This window comes from Perca fluviatilis, chromosome 1 (genome assembly GCF_010015445.1).
Source record: "Perca fluviatilis chromosome 1, GENO_Pfluv_1.0, whole genome shotgun sequence".
NCBI classification, from domain to species: Eukaryota; Metazoa; Chordata; class Actinopteri; order Perciformes; family Percidae; genus Perca; species Perca fluviatilis.
The window spans coordinates 44,372,307-44,378,494 of NC_053112.1; the positions used below are offsets into that span (position 1 = coordinate 44,372,307).

The following is a 6,188-nucleotide window of genomic DNA, read 5'->3' on the forward strand; positions in this document are numbered from 1 at the left end:
ACCTTTTACTCTCTCTCTCGCTCTCTCACACACACACACACACACACACACACACACACACACACACACACACACACACACACACACACACACACATACACACACACGCACACACACACAAGAAAAGCATCTAACAATTCCTCAAAATTCACCACAAGCTAGATGCAGGCATTCCTCTTCCAAAGTGGGGTCTTATTTGTAATCAGAACCAGAAACAGAGGTTGAACTGTTACAACTGTAATAATCTGTCATATTATATGACGGTGTTTTTTTATTTATTTATTTTAAAGTATGTGCAGGAACACTTAGAGGAGGAACAGTTTAATTTCAGAGTTATTTAATTCACAAGAATTTGCCTCAATTACAGACTGCAGGAGAATGACAGGTATTATAATAATAGGTTTCACTCTCACCTCTATTACAGTTTCTCTCCAGTTCTAAAATGCATTAATTAAATCACCATTGAATATCTTCCCATACGGCAGTCTGGAATTTAATTACATAAAATTTGGATTTGGTATATTAAATGTTTTTTGGTTTTGCTTTTTTGGGAGATGTGCATATGAAAACACTTGATAACACACACACACACACAAACACACACACACACACACACACAGAAAATGTTCCCACTTTTTGCTATGCCATCGTTTTTAAAGGCTAAATAACATTTAGTTTTGTTTCATTTTTTCTTTTGCTCAGCCCACTCCGAAACCAATAGCCCCTCTCCTCTTATTTGCCCTATAATGTCCCTCCTTTTACACTAAAATACCTGAGCTACAGTATGAAAGGAATCGCCTTTATTAGTCCACTTTTCCTCAGTATCGCTCTCTGTAATTTGTGACCAAATGTTGACAATGAAGCACGTCACGGACTGAAAATCTAGCCACGAAACAAATCTGAAGTAGCCTACGTAGAAAACGCCATGTTCGCCATTCAAAAAACTGTCAATTGAATTTGCCCCGTGTAACCGGCAACGGTTACGGCATAGTGAATTAAGATTCGAGGCATTTTCTAAATGTAAAGTAAAGAGGTCACCATTCGACATATCATTCTTTAAGAAGCGCTTAGTCTTTTTAAGTAAAATCAACTTTTATAACAGGTTCTCACTGCTGGCTCGTCCGCTCATCTAGTTGTAGGTACAAGACGGTAGTTATAACAAGCGAACCAATTAGAAAAGTTGCAACTGTAATAAGCAAGTGCTGTTAGCTTTTTTCTTTATTTTTTAAATTGATGCCGAATTGAAGAGCGGTTAATGGTATTTGAATGCTCTCTAACCTTCCTTATGTGGTGCGTATAGCCTATCAACATGCCAAGCAGCAGTGACCTGCCATTTTAAACGGAGAGAATGGCATCTGTCGTACTACACTAGCCTTAAATTAACCTCAGGATGCTATCCAGAAAGGCTATGTTATTCAAATAAACATGGCGTGTTTCGTTGCATGTGCCGTCTCCCTTTTTCTGTTTTGGTCATGTTCAGTGTTAAGTCAGGGCTGTCCTACCTGTTCGTCCCAGCGTGGGGGGGACCCTCCTCTTCCAGTTTACAGTCACCGTCGTGTAGCCGGTTATTTTCTTCCACTTTTTTCCACCAAAAAAAACAACTTCCTCCACTTGTTCAGCTTATCGATTTAAATGTTAACAGTGGAATTGACCAAAAAAAAAAAAAACATAACTAGAAAAGGCGCATTCAGAACACCACGTTTGACGCTTAGTCCGTTTCACTACTTTACTCATTTCACTCAAAAGAAAGTGTTTTTTCTTTCTTTCCCCGCGGAGCGGTTAACGTTTCAAACTGTGGCCAATGTTTTGTTAAACGCAACGCTGCGCGTGGACCAACCCAGGGAGGCTCGAGGACAAATATATCCAAGGCAGCGCGGCGCGCGCGGCTGTCAGATCAACGCACGAGTGAGGTGAACGAAGTGTCGGCTGCAGTGTAGACAGATCAAAGGGTTCTCTTGTCTCTACAGCTGGGGGCGGGGGGTAAAAAAATTAAAAATGAACAGTGAGCCAATTAAACCTTGATGTTTTTTTCGTCCATAGCGTCCTTTACTTTTTGCAAAATAAATCGCTCAGCTGGTGAAAAAAGCACCTTTCCCCTTTGCTCTCTACTCTATTCCTCGCGCAGCTGCCCCGGCCGCCCGGCGCAAGCGGCAGCTCCAGTAGGTAATACCAGTCTCCGCAGCACAGACACGGGGAGAGAGGGAGAGGGTGAGAGAAAGAGAGAGAGAGCGAGAGAGAGAGAGAGAGAGAGAGAGAGAGAGAGAGAGAAGGAGCGAGAGAGCGCGCTCCGGTAAAACGGAGAAACGAGCCTGTCCTCTGTTCCTGCTGCCCTCAGTGAGTGTGAGCCGGCGCGAGCTCATCCCCTCTCGGTAAAAGATGATGATATGCCAAGCGAGGCAGAAACGGAATGCTGGGGATCCCCTGCTGCGTCCAATCCTGACGTCTCTACCGGTGTGCCGGCGTGTGTGTGTGCGTGTGCGTGTATGTGTGTGTGTGTGTGGTAAGGGTCAGCCGTGACTTTGAACTGTATGCCCTGACTGTGACAGGTTACGGCGGAAAGCGAGAGCGGCACGAGGACACCCGGTTGATGAGGTGTTTATTCCCGCTTTCAGTCTGACTGTGTAGCCTACACACAAGCACAACAATAAGAGGGTATAAAACTAATATATATATATATATATATATATATATATATATATATATATATAACCTAGGGTCTGACTATACACCCACACCAGTAGCCTATGTTAATAAAACGATGTTATGCTCTGATTAAATTTCGATTTTACACCTAGTGTAATGAGAACTTGTCTCCTCAAAGCAATGACTAAGTGATCCTACAATACTTCAATGAGGCTGTAAATATATTACGATTGCAATTCCAGCTGGATTTGGTGACTTTTCATAATTATTTTCATTATTTTTTAGACTTGCAGAACACATTGTGATGGATAGCCTACACCGTAGAGACCGTCTTTTTTTATTTTTTTAGCAAAAACAAACGTTGCAATGTCTTTCACAAACCGCAAAGTAAGTGTGTACTGTCACAGCGCGTTCTCATGCTGTGAAATATTCTCTTTTTTTTCCCTCCGTAGTATTTAGCTTCTTAAAGCCAGGGTAACAAATGAACTGAACGTTGTGTTAGCTGAAGATGAGCATTCTATTTGTATTGTTTTCACCATTTAGCTATGGTGAACAACAGTGTTTAAATAATCATTAAGTAATGTTGCAATTAATGTCAGTGTCTGAGGTACTTATTCACCCTAAAAAGGATTTTCTGCCTAAAGAAAGTTGTCAGTGTGGAAGTGTTCTGTTTTTACAGAGAGGAAATATTGCTGCACTGGCACAGACAACTGAGATTAAAAAAAAAAAAACTGTATTAAATGAGTATTGTAACAAGAAAATCTTTAACCTGATCAATGGAGAACACATTGTGTATGATATGATTTGTGTAATAAGCAAACATTAGTGTTATGTGCATATGTCTGTCTTATTTGAACTTTGTAGAGGAAACTCAGGGCTAAACCTTGACATTCTGGGGGGAACAATCAGCATCTGTAATTGATGGTGCATTCGGTTGCTCATCTCTGCCCAACAAGAAAGCTTCCGCAGTGTGTTGCATTCAATGAATAGCCGAGTGACTCAAGCATTGCTTTCTACCTGCTTTCAGCACTGAGATCATGCTTCTGAAATATATTCACGGAAAACAATTTGAAGCTGTGTCATGATGTGCTTGTTGGCCATAACGAAGGGGGGGTGGGGGGGGGCGCATGCAAGGTACGGTACAAGCCATACAAAAGATATTTATTAAAGAGGACGATGGGAAAGAAAACAGTGAGATGCAGAAGAAAGCACAGTTAAAGCCAAGGTGTGTGAACGTGCATCCGTTTGTGACCACTGAGGCTTGTGGTTAGCGCAAAAAAGAAATAGTACAAAGCTTGGAGCATTACGGAGAGAGCACCGTGGAGTCTGGCAGACAGGCGTAGGGACAGTGGCCAGGCTGACATGTAAATGGTGCAGACTCCGGAAAAATAATTGTTCCAAAGCAAGCTAATTATTGGACAAAGGATCATCATTTGATTAAAAAAAAAATATCATAATATTGCCAGGTACTTGATATTGGTCAAACTATAACGTTTGTAGTATAATAAAAAAAAGAGAAGAAAAAAACAAAGTTCCATCTTCTAATGCATCTTCCCATAGACATCCTTTGTAATGAAAATGTACTGAAATACCTATATGTAATAACAATTTCATCAAATAATGTCAACTGACAAGAGGTGGTAGTAGCACACTATTGTTTGATAAGCGTAACACTACTTCAATATGGTATGAGTGATCAGGAAATTATGAAATGTTTTATTTTGTAATACAATCCAATACAGCAGTCCTATAATAAATACTGTGTTCAATTGGAACCGTGTCAGAGGAGTTCATTCAACTCCATATTGTTTTTTTAAATCTATGATGGTAACAGGGTTGTATAGTCATCCTAATGCCTTAGTATGTTTTCCACAGTCACAGAAGTGAGTAAAAGCATTTGGCACAGTTTGGCCATTTGGAGAGGTTCGGGGACACCAGTCTGGGACACAAACTAAAAATTCCCTAGCTCCCACAAGGTTATGCCTAGAGGTCTGAAACGTTATATATGTGTTATTGACAAGATGTAGAAGGTATGTATGGTGTTTTGCAATATGTGTCATAAAGCATGTCCTAGTTATTGTTACTCAAATATGACTTATTTTAGGCGAGGACCAAAAAACGTTTTTGATCTACGTTTGAATTGATGTGTAGGTTGTGTTTTACCTACATGCTAAAACAGCACATATCCAGAAACTAGAAGATGTTCACTTTCAAATGAATACATGCATTTTGGCCTTGCAGATCTTCTGTTATAAGCTTTTCCATTTGGGTATAGCTAATAAAAATGAAACAAATAAGAGGTGGATCTGAACAGGTTAAACAATCACATAAGAAATGGAGAGAAAATAACTTGTAGTGGACGGAGTTCACCATTATATTACCTGTGTGTGTGTGTGTGTGTGTGTGTGTGTGTGTGTGTGTGTGTGTGTGAATTCAAACAAAGTAAGTGTATATCTTATCTTGTGTTCACATGTAGAAAATATATGAGCACATGGTTAAGATAAGCTCATTAAGTTAATCTAAAGTTAATGTAACATTTGTTGAATCGCGAGTCTTAGTTGATACAGCTTCACAGTTCATGCACATTATGATGGAGGCCTTCACTGAACACAAGTGCACCTTCTTCAGCTAAATGTCTCCTCATTTAGGAGTAAATTGTTTGCACAGCTATTCTTTGCAGAAGCAGAGTGACATATGTATATATGTTATTTCGAGTAGGGATTGACCGATATGGATTTTTTAGTGCCGATGTCGATACCGATCGATACTTTTTTCATCAGCCTTAGCCCATGACCGATATGGGCTGCCAATTTTCTTGAGCCGATATTTGGAGCCGATACTGCTTTTGCTCCCTCAATTTACATTATAAAAATGTAAACCCTGCCACACTGGATTTGTTTTCGGAATCTGCTCTGCCATTTCTGTAAAAATAATAAACAAAAACACAGATCAGTGTCACTTCTGCAATCCTCTTACATTCATATCACCCAAATTATGTGTGCAATGTGCATCATATGGATGGGTGCACTGCATATGGTTAACTGTGCAAGGGTAAAAGGCTTTCATCAACATCTACAACACAGCCTGGATGATGCATTGCTTGCTGACTTATTATAAGACAGATATAATCAGGTCGTCACAAAATTTCCTTTGTCAACACATGTAAAATAATTTAAGAAAACAATAAACCTGAAAAGTAGCCATTGAAATAAAGTGCTTGATTTGTAATTTAAGACTGCCATGGTACTAGCGGGGGAGGGGCAGTGCATGGTCTGCACGTGAACTGCAGCGTCTCCAGCTAAACACAGAGCTGCCGGTGGACGCCTGTCTGTAAATAATGCCGGGGAAAAACTATCGCCGAACGCAAATATCGGCCCGATATATCGGCCGGCCGATATAATCGGTCTATCGCTAATTTCAAGATCATGTATTTGATTGTTTGGTGTGAATTCAGTTCACAAGTGTTTACTTCTCATGCTTAAGATATACAACTGTGTATCATGGAACTATCTGAACCCATCTGAAATGATAAATGCTGTAGTAAA

At 40.1% G+C, this 6,188-nt stretch overlaps 1 long non-coding RNA gene across 1 annotated transcript in view; it reads right to left on the bottom strand.

The window, feature by feature from the left end:
- Positions 1–2,158, bottom strand: part of LOC120563164 — a 66,824-nt gene extending 64,666 nt beyond the window's left edge. Inside the window, exon 1 of the long non-coding RNA XR_005639917.1 lies at positions 1,503–2,158. This is a non-coding gene — a long non-coding RNA (uncharacterized LOC120563164). The remainder of the gene's footprint in view (positions 1–1,502) is intronic.
- Positions 2,159–6,188: the final 4,030 nt, after the last annotated feature.